The 22,692-nt window shown below is 43.4% G+C and overlaps 1 protein-coding gene across 12 annotated transcripts in view; it reads left to right on the plus strand.

Annotated features, from left to right (window-relative positions):
- Positions 1-22,692, plus strand: part of TSPAN18 (tetraspanin 18) — a 118,652-nt gene that overhangs the window by 52,231 nt on the left and 43,729 nt on the right. For 9 of the 12 annotated variants that reach the window (XM_072039055.1, XM_027459237.3, XM_072039058.1 and 6 more), the window contains one exon: positions 13,774-13,904. The gene's annotated coding sequence lies outside the window, so the exon portion shown is untranslated. Of the gene's footprint in view, positions 1-13,773; positions 13,905-15,732; positions 15,912-18,414; positions 18,439-22,048; positions 22,203-22,692 lie in introns of those variants that run through there. The other 3 variants (XM_038179415.2, XM_027459241.3, XM_038179416.2) reach the window with 3 other exon arrangements.

The following is a 22,692-nucleotide window of genomic DNA, read 5'->3' on the forward strand; positions in this document are numbered from 1 at the left end:
TTCACAATGTTCACAGTGCAAGACTGATCCGCTGATTGTTTCCAAGTATACATCCAGCTCAGAAGGCTGGGCATGGCAATTCAGACATTATTTTATGCTGACCTCAGTATTCACATTTTGTTTCTCCTGCTGGTCGGTACATAACAGGAAAGTCTTATTATGATTGTCAGGAGCGGAGGGCAGATCTGAGCTTGTGCTGTGGGAGGGAAAGGAAAATGCTCGCTGTTGCGGTACAACATGGAGCGAGGGCTCAGGCTGGGGGAGATGTGTTAGATATTTAGAGATGCATCTTCAGTGCAGACACAAAACAGAGATCCTGCCTGCTTATGAGCGCTGAAGATCTCCTAACACGTGTTGCAACAGCAAGCGCCTTAGCCGGAGTATCTGAGGTAATTAGTCAGTCTGCCTGCATTCCTCCTGCAGCCTCAATTAATTATGAGGCTCTCTTTAACTTCTGGTCAAAATCGTTCCGTCGTGGTGTTACATGATGTTAACCAGCTGCCACCTACTGCTTCCATCGATACTTTATAAATACTGTACAAAGGACTTGAAAGCAAGGTCTCTGGCGTGTGAGTGCAAGCTTTGCTCCTGCTGATCTCTTCCTCCCTGAGCACTTGGTCTGAGAAAAGGATGAGAAGATCCTGTGCTTACTGGTAGCAAATACAGAAGCTATAGCAGGCAAATGCCATAGCGTGCTACAAGGGGAGAGCTGCTGCTTTTGGTGTTTCATCCTTTACCAACTGAAATACAAACACAGGTTGGTCGGCAGTGAGAAATGCAAGCAGCTTCAGTGGGAAGAGCTGCTCTGAAACACATCTAGTGGTGGCAGTTTCTTGGGCAAGGTTTACAGGGAAAGTAGGTTGCATCTTTGATTAGGCCTATTGATACTGTTGGGGGAGGTAACCTTTCAAACATGCAAACGTGGCTTCTCATGTCTGAAATAGAAGCACAAGCCTCCAAAACTAAATAAATACATGTTGAGAACACTTTCTCTGAGTTTAGCAAAGTTATGTTAATCACTTCGACCATCTGTTGGAGAAAATGTGGTTGTGAAGCTGGGGTAGGTTAGGGGTATGTTAGTGGAGAAGATGTAATAAAGCTGTCGGTCCCTTTAGTACAGCTTTAAGTGGCCACTGTCAAAGGTCCTTGGGAAATGGGTTTTAATTGCTTGTTTTTCCTAGTAATGTTACAGTTCCTTTTTAAAAGTAAGATTTTTCTGAAAAATATGTTTCCTGTAAGGCCCCAAAAACACGATGTATTGGCTCCGTATCCTCACAGCAGCAAATTTCCTCAGCCCTTCCCAAGGCCAAGGCTGGAGCTCCCTCGTCTGCTCCCCCTAAAGTCAGTCACCCCCAGGACTGCAGCTGCTGCCTAAAGGCCTGCTGGAGGACCTTTCCAGCCTGGCGGCCTCTCCTGTCCTTAAAGACATCGTGAAATGTCTAAAAATGGCTTGGATGTCATTATGACACTTGGGCATTTCTCCGGGAGAAGCTGTTGTTTGTTTAAATAAGGCCTCAGAGGAGGCGCTTGCTGTCCTCGGACCACCGATGATTGGCGACCCCAACAGGAGAAGTGTCCAGGGAAAGGACACCAGAGACGTGTGGCAGAAACGTGATTAATCTTCACCAGGCAGCCGTGTCAGAGCCACCTCCAAATTGTTGGACTCCACACTCAATGTGTAGCGAGTATATTGTGACCAGCCTCCTGTCCTTTTCAATTACCTTCTCTCTGTCTCCGAATTGCAAAGACATCAGTCTTGTCTGAATGCTTCCTTATACCATGTGGATGTGCTAATGCAAGTTGTAATCTATCCTCATTACAGCATTTCCTGTCAGTGACTCTCATGCGGGCCAGAAGAGGTACAATTACAGGGAAAAACAGTATTCAGCAAAAAGTAACCACCTGCTTAGGTTGTCCCGCTGCTTTTCTGGAGTTATCCAGTGACACCTGAGGGCGACTTCTTTATCTGATCTTGTATCTGATCTGAAGGAAACAGTACAAGTATTTGAGGCCACGTATGAAGTATTCTGGAAGTGTGTAAAGTCTCATGGTTTATAAACATCTCCCCAAATGTGTAGTTTATGGAAGGCTGTATAGATGAGATGTGCTGAGTGGAGTTAGGAGTCAGAAACCTTTCGGGGGGGGGGCTGGTGGTAGAACCCCGAATGAATAAAGATGCATGACTCCATGAAGAATAACAAAATTCAGAGTTTGGGAGGAAAATTGTTCCCCCCTTCTGCTGCGCAGGTTTCCATGATTTGGCAAACTTGGTTGTTCAGACAATGCGATCAGTGCCTCCTGGACCATGCACTGCAGTGCTCTGATCTCACATTGAGAGAAAGGGAATAAAGGCTTCCATGTGATAGATGTCACTTACTGTTCTCCATTATTATGTAGGCAGAAGAACTGATACAGCAAATGAAACTCAGTTGATGAGGGCAGTAGAACCATGTAATTCATCGTAACTGTTGCAGAATCTCTGCAACACTGGCTCTTTTGATTTTGTTACAGAAGTCAAGGAAATACAATGCTTGTACAAGATCTCTCTTACTTTCCTACCAGTCATACCTGAGTTAGGAGCCTGGTCCTGCAGCTCTTAGAGATCCCTTAGGGATTCTTGGAGAATCCAGCTCTATGAAGGAGTGTGCGTGTTAGCTTTTTTTTTCTTCACATTTAGACAATAGTAGCAAATTGTGTGCTTTGAATATTTAAGCAATAAAAGAGGGTTTTGCTGAACCAAGTTGAAGATTGCTCTTCTGCAGATCAAGAGAATGAAACTATTGCCTGGTATGACCATCTGCGAGAATGAGATTGAATAATGACGTTACTACACTAAAGTATGGGTTCATTGACGTCAGATTTTGCTCAAACTTGGTGAGAGCGAATCAGGCTACTTAGCCTTCAAGTTTCATCATCTTCCCTCCATCACTCACTAATGGCTTATGCCTTGGGGATCAGCAAAATCATAGCTAAAAATATTATCCTAATACACCTGATCAGTTACAGAATATAATACATGAAAGAAAATGCCTTTTCAACCCCTGGTATAATTACTTCTGTCTCTTCATGATGAATCGTAAATGTTCTTGTGATAGCTACATGAATAATTTGTAGCAATTTTAAAATATAATTTTCTATGTAAGTTCTTCTGTTGACAAATTGTCTACAAATAGCTTATTGACTTCTCAATTGCATGAGTTTTTTCAAATTATTCATGGATTGTTTCTTGTTTTGCTGGTTGTTTACAAGCAATTCCTTTTTAGTATTCAGTAGCTGGTATTCAAGTGTTCAGCTTCCAGCTGCACAATTCTGTTTGGATTTTGACATATAGGTCACACAGTAGTATTTCTGGTCCTTGACTAAATGCGTATAATTCGTAGGATTTAGCTTTTTGCACGAATATTTGCATTGAATTACAAAATTTTTATTCTGCAGTCTCTCTTCAACATTTGTTTAAAAAGAATTGTTTCAGTTTCTGCTGATAATCTTATTTAGAGGGGTATTTATGGAAATACTAATACACGGTGGACATTACCATAAATGAGCAAATTTGCTGTAAAGCTTCAGCTATTCGCTCAATTGCATTTTTATGAATTTAACTGTTTGCCCATCTTCTTACTAAGATATTAAAATATTAATCTTTATTATACTTGTTTTTTCCATATGTGAAAAAAAGCAATTATATGAAAAAGATCCACATCAGTATTGTTAGTAGTTATACACGTGCCTGTGGAAATGGCCTTTAGCGACCTCTATCATCAGAGCTAACTGCCCACTGCCTTACCTGTGTTCTTCCATCTAATATTAGAAGATTTTTCTTTTTATATATACCTGGAACCCCACAGTTCTGTTTAAAGCTGCAGTACTGTGAACCAAGAGATGCATAAAATCCAACACTATAACTAGACAAGCCAGGCCTACTAGCTGAGCAATAGGTGGGCACCCTCCTAAGCCCCAGTCTTTGGGCTGTTGTCTCACTTGACTCTTTCTCCCTTGCTGTCCGCTCCAGAGAGAGAAGATACAAAGAGCGCATGTTTGGAGACCTTTCAGTCCCTGGGTTGCGTTGCAAAGCAATGCCGAGGACGTGTTTGAAATTCTTTTACACATTTGTAAAGTAACAGTGAGAAGCATACACTCTTGCTGTTCAGAGATAAGAGAAAATTGCCCTTGAAGAACTAAAGTGGCCGAAATACAAAATATCTTAGTGCATTTTGAATCATTTCAAAAATGCTTCTCTCTTTTTTTTTTTTTTTTTTTTTTTCCTCTCTTCACGTATTCAAATAACCACAATGTGAGGCATTGTGAGTCTGTCCACTCTGGATTATGTTTGCTGTACTTCCCTACACCTTTCATTGGTCCCTGGGGCTCAGGGTTGTGTTTATTAGAAATGAATGTTTAATGTCTGCCTTGAAGAGCTACTTGTCTGGCTTGAATATGCTGGTTGCAAGACTCTGGAAATGGCTGTACGCAGAGAAGGGCCCTGTTGAGTACTGTCTGAGTATGCTGTTGCGTCTCGCAGCTGTTTTTAGTGAGGGCTTTTGTGTTGTGTTGGTTGGCAGCTCCTTTGGTAGAGGAGAATGTGGTGAGGAGATGACCCCATTTATTTTGTTTGACCTTTATTGCCCATTAACTCCTGGTGCAGGAGCCTGCTGTCTGAGTGTACACTGCAGAGACGGGAAGGACGAAGGAAATCCCTGACTTGCCTGGCCCTAGGCAAGAGCAGGACAGCATGCCCACCTTTCTAAGGAGGCAAGAAGAAAAGATCATGGTGAGCCAAAGCTTCCTCCACCTCTCCTGGTCCTGAGGACAGGTCCAAGGGGGAGAAGTGCTCTGCTTCTAGACATGCATCCTATAGTGTTGCTCTTACCACTCCCATCTGTGATGGCAGCTGATGCCTGAGCCTCATGTGTCCTTCTCACCTGATTTTCATTTAAATACAGCTGCTTCAGGTGGTATGTAGGAGATAGGGTAGGTTGAATGCTTTAACAGCACATGTCCTTGAAGTCCTGGCAAATTTACTGTGAGGTGTGCTTAGATGAGAAATATGTTACACTGCCATTACTATCTTGAGTCTGCGTTGCCTGTGCCTTGGAAGAGGTGCCTGATGCTTTGCCTAGATGGACTGAAGCTGTGTAAGTGTTAATGAACCTCTCAAAAGTTGAAACCCATCAGTACTACTTGGGCTGTGTATGTGCAAAAGAGTGTGTATGTACCTCTTTTGGGAGGTACATGGGCTCGCTACCCATGTACCAGAAGACATTTTTCAGCTGGTGGAAATTATTTAGTCATGGACCTAGCTTGAGCTCTTTGCAGACTGCTGTATCTTGCCAACTGGTAGCCAGACATTGGAGTTGACTTAAGTAATCATGGGTTATAAGCAACAACTTTCACCAGGTGAGCCAAAGGGAACAAAGGTTTCCCCCTCGGGGAGCTCTGTTCAGCTTATTGCAGCTAGAAGCTGCTTTCTGAAAGCCTTTAAACACCTAGCTCCATCCAAAATGGAGTATAGCTGTAGGAAGCAGGTAATGCTCTCGTAGCAGCTAAGCTGTAACCATGCTGGAAGCCTTTTTGTGTGCCTAAGAGTCCAAAACAAATAATTCAGCAGAGAGTTTTTGTGCAGTTGATACTTCTCTTGTGGTGTGGTTTGCTGAGGGCAGTCCCTGCCTAATTAGCCTGGATGCTGCCTCCTTTAGACTCTTGCAGAGTTGTGCAGTCAGAAGCTGAGTGCTTGTAAAAGCTCCTGTCGTTGATTGTAAGGCCAACAGGCTGTTTTGGTTCACACCCTTTCTTAGTCTTTTACAGTTAGTATTGGTCTCTTTTTTCCCTATCTCACTGTTTCTAGTCTGATGCAAAATAGTGAAGTACAGACGTGCCATTTATTAAAATGCTGAAAAAAGTTGAAGTTGAAATAAAAAAATCAGAAGGGTAAGGGAAAGGTCAGGCAAAGGTAAGTCCGTGTTCGTTTTTAAGAAATAGCTTTGCAGGCAGCTCCTAATAGAAAAACACAATGCACAGTCTTGGTTGGGAGGAATAGTTCCTACAACAAGCAAAGAGTATTTGTGGTCTTGTTGTCAGGAGCAAACCTGAGACTCAGAAGCTTTCCACATTGTACAGGCTGATAAAAAAATGTGTTTTGGCTTCCACAGCCTGTTACATGACCAGGCTCCAAGAATAACACAGACAATAAAATCAGCATGTGTTTTATTTTGGAAACCCTTTAAAATTGTGGGGTAAATCAGCAAGGCAGAAGTCCCGCCTTTCCAGAGATGTCTAAAAGTTTTGGGAGTGCCGGAGGTTTTTGTGCTCCATTATTTCAGAGGGCCAGGTTTGTAAACTGCTAAGCATTTCTTGCCTGAAGACTCTTGGATAGACAGCTTGAGACGTTTTTATAGATGAAGCCCCCCTGAGCCACTTCCAAAACCTCTGTCCTTCACCGTGAAGCTTTTCCACATCCATCTATTGGGATCTGGCTGTGTTTCTGTTGCAGACATAAGGGTTTTGTCCTCAGTTTCAGTGGAGTTGTAGTTTCTTTCAGTCATCCCTCCTCTTGTTTTCAGCAGGCTCAGAAGCACTCCTCTGCTAACTGGCTAACAGACTTCTCCAAAAAGGGTATTCTCTGACAATTTAGTGGCTTTTACAGAATAAAACATTGTCTTACACTTCAGTAACTATGGGAGAGTGAGGAAGCAATGTTCCTTTGCTGACACACAGTGACAGCGAGCCAGAGAGCTCTCTTTGTGTAGCTTTTAGAAGGGTGGCATCCTGTTTCTCAAGGATCCTTTGGGAACTGGGTTTATTCAGCATTGTTACAGAACATGAAGCGTATTTAGTTCTGCCTATGCCCTGTAATAGCAACAATAGCTCCTAAACTAAGCTGCCTGACCAGCTCCACATTTGTGACTTCCATTATGCAATCCTGCTCTCCGTTACTGGCTGCTTGAAGCTGCTAAATGAGAGGACAGAAGAGAGCAACAGTGGGATGGGTCGGGGGAAAAAAGAAGTTGATGAAAAACATTTGCAAATAGGGGATGTGCTCTAGAAATGAAAGCTGGCAAGAGTGCTCAAGACTTCCATCATGAGAAAGTACCAGCGAAAATTAAAGAACTGCCTTCTCCCTGCTCAGTCCTTTCTGATATACTCTAACTTTGCCATGCAGTACAAATGTCTTTAAGCTGCTTGTACAACTTAGATAAGGAAAAAGTTACCTCACCTCTATATTTTTACCATGTGCTTGAATTGCTAATTTACAAGTAGTCATATTTCTTTTGGACCATTGAAAAGTTTTGACCACTTTTACATTGCACTCCAGACAATGTCTGTTAGCTCTGGTCTTTCCTGAAGAATTGATGATCAAAAATTATTCCTTTTTTTCCCTTTCTTTTTTAAACATACAGGGAGTAGAAAGTGCAAAGAAAAACATGGCTTTTAAAGTAATCATAACTTTCTATTTGTATTTTCTGGGAGAAGAAGAAAAGAACAGATGCATCCCTTTGCCCCGCTAACCTGGTGTTCTTCCTTATCTGCTGCTGCTTGTCTGGCTGGCTCTGGATGTTGTGCATCCCTTCTGGTGACAGGCTTTCTGTGCTGAATGGGTGCCTTTCTGTTGTGCAGACAGAGTAAATCCTTTTGAGGATTTATCTTGTTAAGGGTGTTTACATTCTAGCATTTGATTCTTGGTTCTTGAAAATCCATTAGCTGCTTCTTTAGGGCTTGGCTCTGCACTGACTACAGTTTCCTCCCATGAACAAGCCTACAGTGCCGTTTCTGACCAGGTCAGTTAAAATATACTTCCACATGTGCTAAGTGTCGTGTTCCTTACATGTTCCTCATACAAAGAAGTTGATTTTTATTGTGGTTTATTTGGATCTACGCACAGCTGGAGCCACCAGGAATTCTGTGAAGAAGGTAGCCGAGGACAGCAGAAGAAAGTTGGACATTGAGTGATGAAGGTTGGGGCAGCGTAGCGTGTGGGCAAGGAGACCTGACCTGCTTGGTGCAGAAGCAAAACAAGGATATAAGTGTAGAGGAAGGTTTCTTCCATATCTTGAAAAATCATCTTCCTTTACTCTTTGCACTTGGCAATCTGATTTCATGATCACAAGACTCATTAGTCTGAAGGGCTGAAACCTGTGAACCCTGTGCTAGATGCTTGGAACATGATGAAAATGCCAAGAAGCAATATGTAATAGCTTTGTCACTGTGGTTGGAAGGATTTAGGCTGAGTTGCGGGCATTGGAATGGAATTTCGCAAGCTTTTACTCTTCATTTCAAGGGGATAATAGAACTGCATTGCATATCCTTCTCCATAACTGCCTATGACTTTCTCCTTGGCCTTTCTCACTTGATTATTAGTTTTGTGTGTGTGTGCTTTTTCCTATTGAAATACTGTTACTAAGTCCTTTAAAATTATTACGTCTTCAAAGAAAAACAACCAGGTCTTAGGAGGCATTTTTGGAGGTGGTGGGAATCTGGAGTTTGTTTAAAGACAGGGGATCTGGAGAAGATAAAGCAGAGAGATCAGCTATGCAGAGCTAATGGCGCATTCCAAAAGAGAACTGAAGAGCTGTACCGCTCGCTCCGGTCTGTATTAGTTTTATTTCACTCAGAAATCTTTTGAAGCGCCAGAATCGCACGCACCTATATTATACATAGACCTGTGGAAACTGTAAGCCCTTCCTTGGAGTAAGCAAATGATGCTAATTCCTGAGCAGGAATCAAAGCTTTTCCAGACTAACCTCTCTACCACCACGTGCTTGAACTGCTAGTAATAGACACACGCTCTCGCTGCACAAATAGTGTGTGCTGCTTACAGTGCCTGTTTGCTTTGCACCCTTGGATGTTGCCATAATTCTGGGAACATCCTGCTCAGAGGTGTCAGTGCATCTGCTCAGGTGAATCTGAAGAAAGAGTTCTGAGAGGTAGATGGGAGCCTTTGAAAAATCTGATGGAAAACAGCTGGATCACCAGAACTAAAAGAGCGATGGATCCAAGTGTGAAAACACAAGTGCTGTGCCACAGCATCCCAGGGAGCAGCCAGACCTTTAGTTAAGGGAAGAGGAGAGAGCTGCAAAAGCAAACCTAAATTATAGTTCAAGCTGACAGAAAGCTTTATTTCTGCATCAAACAAGAAACAATGACTTGAAAAACAGTTAATTATACACTATAAATATTTCAAACGCTTATTATAAGGAGATGTAAAAAGAATAGAAATTGATATTAATAATGCAAATGCTTTTGTTAGGCAACCTGCTTCCTCAAAGTAGGTAATTTAATCCTAATGCTCAGGAAGTGCCATTGGTTTCTTTTTCCAATAGGTTTATTAGGCAAAGAGGGCATTTGGATTAATGAGAGGCAGAGTTGGTGGGAAAACACTCAGTTATCCTTACCTTTTGGGAAGCCTGGGTAATTAGTGAAACCTTTGCAAGCACTATCTTTCATTCAGCATAATTGCAAAGCAATTCTCTGGTAGGGATAGCATCTGTGTTGATTGATAACACACAGGTAATATATGAAACATCTGCTTCAGAAGTGTATGTGCTAGCATGGTCCAAACTGAGCTGGTCAGCTGAATGCCCCACAGTAAGGTATATTAAAAACCTCCACGAAACAGCACATAGCAGCATTTGCTGTTCATTTTGAGGGGGGAAATTGGCCTCTTTAGGGCAGTTTTTGGTTGCCAGCTGAGAATTCGTTGTGCTCATTTATGTCAGAATCCATAAACCTAACCCCTGGAAATGAGAAGCAAGTCAATAGGTTGTGGATGAACTTTAGAAGCTGTAAAAGAAATAACTTCTGGGGAAAGACATGAGAATGGGAAATGAAGAAACAATTATTTTCATACTAAAGGGATAAACTTAAGATTGAAGATGTTCCCTTTCCAAGTCTGCCACTGGTTTCCTATCTGAGTTCTCCAGTATTTCTTTGGGTTTCTACTAGCCATCTGCAACAAGAGAAATACAAATTATTCCCACTTCTTTGTCTTTTTAGGCAGCACTTTTTTTTTTTTTTTTTTTTTAAAAAAAAAAAAAGGAACTCCTTTACCTTAGTAGCCAGGGGAAATAATTAATGCATTTCTGCAGTGCAGCTGTTAGCAGCTTGGTGTGAGGCTCTGTGGGCTCCATGGCTGTTCACACTCCCCCCAGCTCACTGAATAAATACCACCCACCCTTAACGCAGGTTTCAGAAGGGTTTCAGCTCAACCCGGGGCTTTGGACGTCATGATCCCCAGTCTCCCTGGGTGTAATTTCTGTGGGAAAAAGTTACTTTGCTAGGGAGGTAGGTACTTTTCATTTCCAGCATCGTGTTGATACTGTTCGGCAGGGCGAGCTGTGGTCTGGGCTGCAACTGGAGCTGCATCTGCTGCTCTGGGAATGCCAAGCCTTGCATCTGATCTGGAATGCCAATGAGCCCATATAAAGCTGTTAATGTCTGTGTGAGGTTTTTTAGCCCTCATTACCAACCTGATAGAAAGATAATTCTTCAGCTGCTGTTCCAACCTGTGGGATTTTACCCACTTAATTAATTTTCTTTCTTGTTAAAGAAGATTTTTTTTTTTTTTTTTAAATGCACAAGAAGCTGTGCTCGACTTGCTTTTGAGGGACTCTTCTCATGTCTATATCAAAGGCACGGAGGCCCCAGAAACTTGTGTATGAGCCCCAGGGGCAGCGTGCCTCTGCAAGGCTGAGCTGGGAAGCTTTGCCTCATGTGCCAAGGGCGGGATGCAGCAGGGCAGCCACCTCCATGCAGCAGCGGGGACCCTGCTGCCCTTCCCGGCTCCCCCCTTTTTCCACCTCTCAGTAATAAAATGGAAGCTTGTGATGTGACCCAAGGGTGACAAACTGCACGCCGAATGCCCGCTGAGAGTTAAAAGTGCCAGCCCACACCACCCTCCCCAACCTTTCAGCATGTCAGCAAGCTGTCTGTGTAAATAAATGTACATATCAAACAATAAGCAGATGCCTTTTTAACATGCACTGTTTCAGGCTGAGATATTCCTTTCTGGTGCTGCTCATCTCTGCATCTGTCAAGTTAATGCCAACTCCGCAGCTCCCTTTCAGTTGTTTTTAATGCACAGAGATTTGTGTTGTGGTAAGTGTAAAATATAATGAGGAATTGGCTTGTTTTACATCTGTTTTGGTGTTACTTGTGATTTATAAAATGTTAAATGTGAACACTTCTGGGTGCCTCCCATCTCTGCATAAGTAAATAGTGCAAACCCTTGTTCCTTATGCTCGATTAAGTAGCTTTCTGCAAGGATACATATGATTATACAAGTATATGGGGATGGAAAAAAAAAAGTCATTTGCAAAACATACCACCTCTAGGGCCCCAAAGTGAACAAACACTGAATTGGGGAAAAGGCTGTGATCAGGGTTGGATTGGAAAAAAAAAAAAAAAACAAAACAAAACAACCCAAAACTTCATTCCAGCAGAGTCTGTTGTACTCCTTAAATCAAACCAGACTCGGGACGCGCAGAGTCCAAAGCCCCTGGGCTGTGTCTTAATGCAGTTTTTCGGAAGGGACACCCAGGAGCTGCTAGGCTGGGTCAGATCCTGCATGATCCAGGGTCCTGCCTCCGATAGCCAGCAGTGACAAGGGAGATTGGAAGACCAGGGCAGATGATCAGGAGAAATTTCACGTGAGGCTTCTGTTTTTGCTTTCATATTAAAAATGCATTGAGCCTAGATGACCCATAATCTATCTCTGTCCCTCTGCACCAACCTCAGAGAAGGTCCCTGGTTTTTATTGTCCCTCCCCATTTCTCACACATGCTGTTGCTTTTGCTGTAGTCAGATGCAAGGGAATCATGCTAATTAAAAAAGAAAAAAAAAATCAGACTGCTTATGCAGGCACCAAGTCTTGAAGACAGCTTTGTCAGGATTTTCTGGGGTCTGCTGAGAGAATGGGAAATATTCCCGCTGCCTGAGATGCTCCGAATTGGATTAGATAGAAACAAAGCCGGGGGAGGGGAGAGGCATGATCCTCCTCTGGAGACGAGGATTTAGGTGACCTATGATATCTTCTTTTTCTTACTGCTCCTTGAATAGGGATGATTGAAATCTCTCATCTGAGCATGTATGCACACAAGACAAAATGCAATATTGGCGACCCTAAATGTATTAGAGCTCTCTGCTGCTGCTCACAGCGGTACGTCAGCTGGAATAGTAATAGGGAATGAATGTTTTTTGCGTACAAGGAAAACACTGTTCTTCCATAATAGAAAGGGAAAATTGGCACAAAAATTGCCTTTGAATCACATTTTTGATGACTCTTACTAGCTTGTGCACCTGCCTGTGACACTTTCCATCTCGCGGTTTCAGAACACTGTACAAAAACAAATAAATGAATCTTCTTTTTCTGCCTGTCCCCACAAGCTGGGAGTTACTGTCCAATAATGTCTGAAAGGACTAGGACCGAGTTCAGTGGGAAGGTTTCTGTTAGGCAGCAGACACTTTGTCCTGTGCCGAAATATGGACGTATGCATTTTTCTACATGCAAGCGCTTGCACCTGTGAAGTACTTGCCCGCCCCCTTTTAAGAAGCCAGAATGTGGTCTGTATGTGTGTATTTGAAATGCTGCGCTGTGCAGAGCAGGGGGGAGGCCTGTAAAAAAAGAACATTAACAGAAGGATGAACCTCAGGTGAAAACATGGGAGTCCTCTGGGATGTGGGCAAGGAGAACATCTGCGCGGGTACCTGTTGGGTGGGCCCATGCTCAGCTCAGCAGACCACACTGCTCTTCTGGCACATGAAATGAATTCTCAGGGTGCAGACTGCCCTCGGCTGTAGCTCTTGGGCTGGACACAGCATGCTGCAGCACTCCTGCGTCCCGCTGAGCCCTCTGCCTTTTCTGGGGACGTGCAACAGAGCCCTGCAGCAGAGGGCTGATACCCGCGTGCACAACAGGTGTTTCCTGCCATGTGCTCTGGTGTGACATTAGCACTTCCCAGCCACCTTGTTAGTGGCATTGTAATCTGCGGGATAGCCCAAAAATGCTAGCTCAGCTCAATGTGGATGTCTTCTCCAGACAGCACTACAGCAAATGGCACCTCGAGGTGTCTGGCTGCGGCCTGTCTCAGCGTCTCATGGGACTGCTGGATGGACTTGCTGACAGGACCTCGTCCCCCAGCTTTTCATCTCCCCCTGCAGCTGCTGTTAAACTCTGGTGGAGCAGCTGATGCTCCAGGTGTGCATGCACACAGCTGCCATGGGCTTTGGGATGTCGGAGGGGCTGGACATGGCAAAGGGCTTCATTTTCAAAAGGGAGCAAAGACGCGAGGTAGACTGGGGAGGAGAGGAGAGGTGGTGCTATGAAATGGATTTGCGTGGCGCCAGCTTCGTATCTGAATTGGAGCTGTCAGGGAGAACGAGATCCAGACTCGGTGCTGTTCTCTGGAGAGAAGCACTTAGGGAGAGATTGCTCTGTTAAGCGCTGGCTCCACCTCTCTGCCCCACGTCTGGCTGACTTTGGCAAGGGGAAAACTGACAAGATCTGGCACGAGCCATCCTCCCTTCCCGCTGGCCTTCCCTGCCTTTCTCCAGGCTCCGATTTGCCTTCTCTTGCTTACTGCTTTTACCACCTGAGCATCTCCCCCTGGACCCTCCTCCTCCTGGCTCTGTTGCTGTCTTGGTTCCCCTCACCACATTCAGGTGTGCAGGGAAGAGATAATCTTTAACAGGGTAGGAAGAAGCGATTAAGGCAAGGTCACAATCACCTCCTTGAACCCGGTACTGAGGTATGTGTCTTATGTGTGTCATTGCTGTTTCTGACAGGTTGACCATCCTGGATCCCTGCTCTAGGGACTTCAAGCAAGGATCCTGACTGATGCGTGTTTCATACGACCCGACTTTTTGAGGCAAACAAGCAGTGCTCTGAAGGCCTGTCCCCTCAAAGCAGCACACAGGTAAGACAGGCGGTGCTGATGATGCTCAGACTGCTGCTGCTGGGCTCTGGCCATGCTGGGGCTTGCTGCAGTGGAGTAGGCAAAGGACTTGTTCCTTTCAGTTGGCTCAAGAGAGGTTTTGTCACCTCTGCCTGACAGATATGTCAGGGTGAAACAGCAGAGGGAATGTTTTTCATCAAAAATGTACTTTCAGCGGATCAAGACTGCTCATACAGTTGAGTTAAACTTTTTGAGAAAAGGAAGAAAAGAAGCACGTATGGGGGAGAGGGTTTAAGTAAGAAATTAATTAAATTGTTAAGTTTTTGACTGGGCAAGATGTCTCAGATCAAAAGTGAAAAGAAAAAAAAACCAAACAGATTGCCCCTCTAGTTCTGATTGCAATGACTCATGGCAACCAGATCTAGAAAAGCAGAGGCCCTTTAGTCCAAACCCTTAATCCCCTACTAGTATGAAACATTGTTCCCAGCAGTGCCTACCAGTCCTGTTTTAAATGATGGGATTTTTCCCTTGTCCCCTTGGGATACTATTCCACAGTCTAATAGAATTAATCTGCTTACTTGTCTTTCAACCCCTGACCACTGCAGATGCAATTAGTAGTAGGCGATGGGAGGATTCTGTTTCCTATGCTGTATTACGAAGGCTTAGGGCTGTATTGTGTTAAACCAGACATCAGTAGCAAGCATGTATGCAAGAGTGTGGCTTATCTGTCAGTACTCATTACAACCCCATAAACGTCTCTGAACTACAGAGTTCTCAGACTCACAGGAGCTTTTCTACAGTCATAATTCAGGATCTGATAAGGCACAGACTAATGTATTTGAATGCCTGTGAGAAAGACTGTGTGATTGGAAACTGAAGTGAAATGCAGTCATACGCTGCTTGTGCTAGAGACTCTCTGAGGCAATTTAGGTGTCTATTTCTGGAGCATTTGCTGGCCTCACTCTTGATTTCTCTCATGGACTAGCTGGTAGGATCTATGTGAAATAGCTTTTTGCTGTGTACCGTGCTGCTGGAGGCACCACTACACCTTTACAGCTGTGAATTTCAGGACTTCCTTAGATAAACATTGCGGGCTTCTGCTGACATTTACTGAGAGGCTCTGGTTGAATGACTAGCTGAATACAATGTCAAATAAATTGGAGCTGGAATATTGTAGCTTCTCTTATTTAGTCTATGTCTCTGCTCACCACAAAGTTGAGCTTCTGTCTGTAGCAATTCACCTATTTTTCTCCTTAAATTTGGAAAAGTTCTAGTAGCAAGAGCTGTCATTTATTTTCCAAAGCACATGGATGGGATTTGGACCTGTTTACACATAGAGGCCATGGCACCAGCTGACCTGTACAAACTGTTTGGGTGGACGCTTGGATTCATCCACCCCAAAAGCAAATTAAAACACACATAGTAATAGTGTAAGTTGCTACAGTGTAATTGCTGGTGGATGTTTGACCCAGACTGCAATGTGAAGCAAGGCCAGGGGTTGTGAAAAAAATGCTTACATGCCAGCATTCCACATGGGCTGCTCCAGGGTACTGAGGGAGACATTTACAATCCCGTTCCTCCTCCCTGCCCATAAATCCCTGATTTTAATGTGCCGTAGCTTTTCTGGACTATTCCTCAAATAGAAAGCTTAAATATAAGCATAGTCACTGGACCGGCGTTTCATCATCAAGATAAGTTAGTTAAGCCTATTAAAATTTGACTAGGTCGCCTGTGTTTGTCAGATCAGAATTTCTTAAACACTGAAGATCAAGTCGCAAAGCTTTGATGTGTTCAGTGAGTCCAGTGCTAATTTGCCCATTGTTTTTAATCAGTTGAAATTCTTTTCCAGCTTGGCGCTTGGCTGCTTCATGTGGTTTTGTAGCATACTTCAAGGATGGGGAGGTGGTGACTGAAGCAAGGTGTAATGATCCATAGCACATTAGATCATCTGCAGCTTATGCTCCCTGTCCCTGCTTTGCCAGGCAAGCTTTATTCCAGTGAAAGTGTCAGTAAACCCAAGGCAAAAAGGTACCATTTCTCCTCCACTCTTCCCTTTTTCTTTCCCTTGAAAGTTTATCTTGCTGCTTGCTTTTTAAAAGCTCTGTGTTAGCTGGGGGGCTGTGAAGTAAAAGGCATGCTTTAAATGCAGATGCTGGTGATAGTCCTTTCAAAAGCTGCATTTCTCAAGCTGGGAGCTATTGACCCCTTTCAGTGCAGTCACAAAGAAATCCAAGAGGAAATGGAGGGTGAGGGCCAGCAGGGAATATATATATATATAATTTTTCCCCCCAAGTTGTCTTCTTACTCTACCCCCTGCCAGACTGGCTATTGTGTGAGACTCCGCATGGGATACCAGTTGCCGAATAAGGAGAATAGCATCATGCTACATTCTTTCTAAAAATTGATTTTTTACAGTTGCCTTTTTTTTTCCCTTGCTGAAAGTGTTTCTGCTTTTGTGGAAGATCTGGGCAAAAGGACAGCAGTAGGCTCCAGAACACGTGTATACAGTCTCAGACTGTGCAAAAGATTTTGCTTTGGCTTTTGTCACAGCTTAGGTGATTAGGCAAAGCAGCAACAGCAAATGAGGTTCAGCTACTATGAGAGCAGAGGATGCTAGGGTGTATTTTCTTGCATCTTGAATGCAGTAATATTCCCCAGTAGTTTTTTGATTTTTCTTGCTTAAGAGGATGCTCAGGCAGTGGGACGGAGTCTTCCAGTGTCTCCTCTGCATCCTTCTTCAACCACAACCTACTTTTTATTGAGTGTATGCTTCCAGTCCTGATGCAAACACACAGACCTTACAAGTTGACCCTACCTTTTGCTCCCATGGTCTTCCCTGGAGAATTTCAATGCTTGAAGTTTTGAAAGGTGAAAATGTCTTCCCACCAGAATTTTGTGATTTGGGACAAAAACGGGACCACTGATCTGGGGCTTCCGTTCCTCCCTGTTGCATGAAAACATGGTTTATGAGCTAACCCTGACTGCACTGTGTTAGATGAGGACATGGGTTTTGTTTCCTGGTGCAGCAGTCATTTGTTAATGAACAGAAACTATGCACATCGTGGAAATAAGGCTCAACTCCAAGCAAATCTAGTAAGGGGCTTGCACAAAGGAACAGCTGGAGCAATGTGAGCGTGAATCCCATGACTCCAGAAAGCAGAAGCAGGGTCTAGAGTGGGAAAAGCACAGCTCCAGGAGCTAGGAACAGAGCCAGCTCCTGGAGAGGAGTGTGGCTTTGTGCGTGCACATAGGAGCTGGCGACTCATCTTCTTGTATCCTCTCCTATCAGTAATTGGGATACAGTCTTTAGAGCTGCTCCCTGTGGTTGCCAGCACTTCTGGCTCCCTGTGATGCCCTATAAAAATCTGCTGTTTCTCCTAGAAGGAATCTGTTGATTCTCCCTACAAAAATCTGTTCAGCAACCAGTAATGTAACAGACTTCCTAGAAAATAAAATTAAAAAAAAAAATAAGAAAATAAAAGAAAAAAAAAAACAACAAGCAAACAAAAAGAACACTCCCTCTTAGGAGCAGCAGCAGCAAATCTGGGGGCTCATTTACCACAGTCGTGTCATGATTCTCAATCTGTGTTATGCTGAAGTGTGTTCACAGCAGTAGAAAAAAATACTTTCTATTAACGCTTTCTCTTTTTCAGAAAATTAATTGTTTGATATCACCAAGGACTGTGTATGCATTGGAAACCAACTCGTTCTTTTAAAATGTTGAGCAGTTGGACAACTTTTAAAGAAACTGCAATTTTGCAAAAATGGCATAAGGACTTTTTTAAAGATTCATTGTTTTTTATAAAAGCCTAGAAAATGGAGCTGTAATGACCAAAGAAAGCATATGTCATATTTGGGAAGTTCTGATTTTCTATCATTTCTCTTCATCCTGCCAGTTGAATTGTTTGCTCACATGTCTTTGCAAAATTAGTCTCCCAGATAATCTTCCCTTAATTTGGTGGCTCCCAAACGCTGCCCACTGAGGTATCAAAATGAGATATTGCTCTCAGTGAACGGCGTGCTCAGTTCTCAGATTACCAGTGAAGCAGCTAATGATTTTTGACACTTACACGGTTGTCATTGTCCGCTCAAGTAGACGCCGTACAGAAAACCAGGAGGCTCCTCGCCCGACAGCTGTTGTCTCAAGGTCTCTGCAAGCTCCCCGGCCTCATGGTTTGGTTCCAGTTTGCTGACATTTATACCCGTGTGCTAACTGCTTCAGCCACAGACAGTACATCTGTTGTACGTACATTTATAGGTGATGGGCAAGTGCAAAGGGCAAGAGTCAGACCCAGAGGGCAGAGCACGTTACCCCCACAGTGGCCAGCAGCAGCTGGCCCAGCTCAAGAGCTGGGCTGGAGTGGCAGCAGCTTTAAGCTCTTAATTTATCCCTGCTGCCTGCCCTAAGCCACACCACTGTTGCAGGTGCTGTAAGCTAATTCATCAGGCCGTGGGTGGCTGCTGAAGAGGCGAAGTGTGTTTGTTTCTTCTCTCCCTTACGTGTCTGGAGGTGACACGCGCGGCCAGAGGGCTCAGGTGGCTTCAGTCACCACAGGTCAGTCTGCCAGAGGGGGATTTAACTTCTGAGAGGGATTGCCAGGCTTCTGGTGCTAACTGTGGTGTGTATGGCATGTGGCTGTGCCCGTCCTCCTGAGCTGGGGGCTTATGTGGCCTCCAAGTGATGATGAAGAAAGAGGGAACAAATTGCAACTAGAAATGTACCCCTATCAGTTACCATCACTTAGTTCTAATGCTATAGCGGTAATGTAAAGCTTTTTTCCTTTTTTTTTTTTTTTTTTCTTTTTTCTGACTATATCATGGGTAAAGTGCTTTGTCAAGGGAAAATGAGGTTTCCCCGATGTGCCAGGGCAGGGACCCAAAGCTGTCTTTCATCACTGTGCTGAATCCTGGGTGGAAAGTCTGAGACGGCGTCGCTCAGAACAGCAAGAAGGGCTTTGCCTCTGTTATTCTGAGACCTCCAGAAGTACATTTGCGTTTGATTTGTGAATTTTGAACAATATTGACTGAGGCTTTGGTTAAGAGCTGTTGGAATTATTCTCTGTAGAGATTTCTCAGGCAGCAGATGCATGAGAGGGATGTATGTGCGTGTATTTGCAGCTTTTTTTATTCAGCTTATGAATAAGAGCTGGGATCATGAGAAGTGATAACTATTAAAATCAGTAACGAAGACAGTATTAGCCTATAAGAGGTGAAGTGGGTTTGGGGAGTTTTGCATGCATTTCCTAGCTCTGCTCCTCTCTTTCTGACAGGGAGAAGTAGCTTGGTTCCTGTCTGCTTTCCTCTCCCATCCGTATAAGGATAGTAAGAGAGCTGCGAAGTTATCTGTTATAGAAAATAGCGATTAAAGTATTTCATTTTGTGCAGAAACTGGCATTGTGAAACTTTGCATTCATTTTCAGAGAAACCTAAAGATTAACAAGTTTTACTTCTGGTGCTTTTTTTTCTTTTTTTTCTTTTTATCATGTTGCTTGTCCTTTCTGTGACAAAATGGGAATGGGGAAGGGCAGGAAAAAAGAAAACAAGGTGATCCAGAGATTCTCTCTTCTCACATAAAAACTGCCCATTAAAAATGACTGTACATCTTGCATAAATTGCAAAACAGATAATTTTTAAACTTTCAGAATGTGAAAAAGTTATTGCTGTTGAATGCCCTGAGTTGTTTTAAAGGTGAGGTTTCTTGCTTGCACTGCTGTGTCTAGGGCAAAACCTTGAGACCTCTCTGGCAGGAGGAACCTAAGTGTAGGTGAGCCACTGGCCAGACTCGTGCATAGTAAAGCTACTGCTAATCCAATGCTTGCTTTGGCTTTGTAAAATGACACGTTCCCCACCTCGCTTGTAATGGGTGTGAGCTGCATCCTTGGCAGATGTTACACTTGCTGACAGAACTGGCAGATTAGAAATGAGGAACTGAATGGTCGTGGATGTGCTTGTGCTGGATGTTTGGATGGTTCGCCTGGGTAGCACGTGGCAGGAGTGGTAAGGCAGATACGACGTGCAGGCATTTTGTGCCTGGATAACATGGAATGATGCAATGGCAGTGCTTTGCCTCTATTTTAGCTTCAGTGCCCAGCATAAGGAGGTCTTGAGCTGAACAGAGACCTGTCTGCAGCTGTTTCTTTTCTGAAGAAGCAGTGCGTGGCACTCGTATGCGGAGACCCAACTCCCCCAGTAGCACATTCAAAAATAAATACATTCCAAAGCAGTATGTTTAAGCAACATGAACTTCCTTTTTTGATCGTGTGTGGAAGGTTTATTTTCACATCCTCCAACACTCGGTAGGTGCTAATTTTCAGATGGAAATGTCAAAGTATATAAGAGCTGTAGCGGACCCGGTCCTTTCATGCTGTATGGCATGAAGCAGCCCCTGAGCACAGGAGGGTAGGAGGAAGCTTCTCCTGGGAACTGGCTGTTCTGTAATTGCCATCTTGAACTGTTTCTGGCACCTTTCCCTGGCAATTGTCGATGACAGGATGTTACAGTTTATGGCTGTCTGACCCCACTCGTTTTCTCATGTTCTGCAGCAGGGGTTTGGGCAATCCTGCTGCCTGTCCAGGTAACCCCTGCAGATGCTAGGGAGATACAGGTGGACACGGTGCTATACAGATGGCATGTATTGCAGGATTTATTACTGACTCCTCAAACTGACCTGTACCATTTATAACCTTTGTGGCTGCAAAGTACATCGAAGAGAACATTTCAGAGGAGCTAAAAATAATATTCTCAGTTTAAAGCTATTTCTCTCCCAAGCATTCAGTCAATAAGAAGACAAGGAATCAGTTTGTCCTTTCTTTCCCATGCTTAAATGTTCAGCTTTCAGAACGGAGCTGTAAGTTTATCACAAGTTATTGGCTTGTTAGTGGAGTTGGCTTTAGAATATGGATTATGTTACTGGAAAGTGTAATCACTTGCCAGAACTGCCTTTGCTGTTCCATTTCCCTTTCCATGTCCCAATTTTGTAAGTTATCTGGTAGCTGCACTGAAGGCCAAACTCTTACTGAACTGATTAGAACCAGGAGTTGGCATTCTGCTCCTCTGTCTCCTTCTGCCAAAAGCCAGTAGGCAAAAGAAAGAATATACATTTTTTACTATGTACACGAATACAGTTTACAGTCATTTAAAGCACCTGAAGATGAGTACATCAAAGCTCTGATTCTCCTAGTGTCACGGTGTGACCACACTGTGGATAATATTCCGTACATTCAACAAGCCTCCATCCCAGGAAGGGGATAAGTGATGGTGGCTTTTAGAAATGAGTAATTAAATGCCTTTTTTTTTTTTTTTTTCCTTTTAAGATGTGGTTGGAAATGACTCATTTGGAAAACTTCAAACTAACCAGATACATGTAAACCAGAATTCAGATGTTTAGGACTAACAGTATAAATGCCTAGGGGTATTCAATAGTCCTGAGTATTAGGTGTACAATACTGAAAGAGCTGCCTTAGTTAGTCCTCTGCTTGAGATCTCGGTCTTTTACTGTGCGCATTTTTTATTGATCAAGAATAATGGCAATTGATTAAGTGTGCCAGTCTGTTGTTTCTTCTCCTGTGAATAGAAAACCAGCTGTGTGTATCAAATCTGTGAATCACACCTCTGAACTAGATCGTTTTTAGAAAGGGGAGAATAAATTACACAACCTTTTTTTCCAAAGTCTTCCTAGAGACCATAGATCTTCATAAAATCAAGTTGAAATTAAGCAAATACTTTCAGTCTGTGAAAGGGTTATATGCAAGTTTGTAAACATCAAGATATTTGATTCCAGAATTTCTTCATGGAACGTGATTTTGTTTTAGAAATGCCAAAGCCACTCCTTTCAGCATTTAAAAACTAAAACCACATTGTTCTGTTAAAATTAGATCCAAACATTTTATAAAAAGAGTTGGGTTTGTTGGGTTTTCTTTTGAAAAGTTAGGAAATGTAATAAATAAATAAATAAATAAAAAGTTTCAGGTTGAAGATAACTTTGGGGCATTGATCTGAAGAAACATATTTGCATTGTTTTGTTTCATGAAAAAGAAATCTTCCAGTTCAACATGAGGCAATTTTTCCCTTCTGCTTTTTGGTTTTCTTCTTAATCACAGTTGTTTTGTTTTTGATTTGTCACCAAAACTGCAAAATCTGCTGGTCATCTTGGTGTGTTCTTTCAGATGATACTGACACAGTCACTCTTCCTGGTGTATGCTAGCGTCATGTGTGTGATTCCTCACTGGAGGAGTTTGGGGTTTGTCTCGCAGGAGAATGACCATTAGGGCTTCACTACCACTACTGCTGCTGAGCTGCTTTTGTCACCTGCAGGTGCAGGTAAGCCTCTTGTTGCTGTTTCCCCATTTGGCTCCGTAGTTTCTGAACACTCTCAGCTGCAAGTTAAGGAATTAAACATGAGTGCTCACGGTTATCGTTAAACATTTTATTTCCTAAGTCTCTTTGACTGTGTCCCGGTGACTGCAGTTGAGGATTAAGAGTAGTGCCTTCAGCACCGTCAGTAAGCTGTGTTTGAGACCTCCAGCGACAGTGTTTATATTTTCCCTCTCTTGCCTGCATCCCTCGCATGATACCTTGCTCGGTGAGCAGCTCTCTCCTCCCCATCCCAAGTGATGCTATTGCTGAGGAATGTTGGACGGAGACCATTATACACATACTGGAGGTGCTGCTGGATTTGGGGTTTGAGCTTGATTTCAAAGGGAGGAGATGCAGGAAGGAAATGTTGTTTTTAGTGGGGACCCAGGCCTTAGCGCTTTGCAGAACTGTTTTAAACACACTCCTCAGGCAGGGAGGTCTGTGAGAGCAGGGG

Source organism: Anas platyrhynchos, chromosome 5 (genome assembly GCF_047663525.1).
Source record: "Anas platyrhynchos isolate ZD024472 breed Pekin duck chromosome 5, IASCAAS_PekinDuck_T2T, whole genome shotgun sequence".
NCBI lineage: Eukaryota > Metazoa > Chordata > Aves > Anseriformes > Anatidae > Anas > Anas platyrhynchos.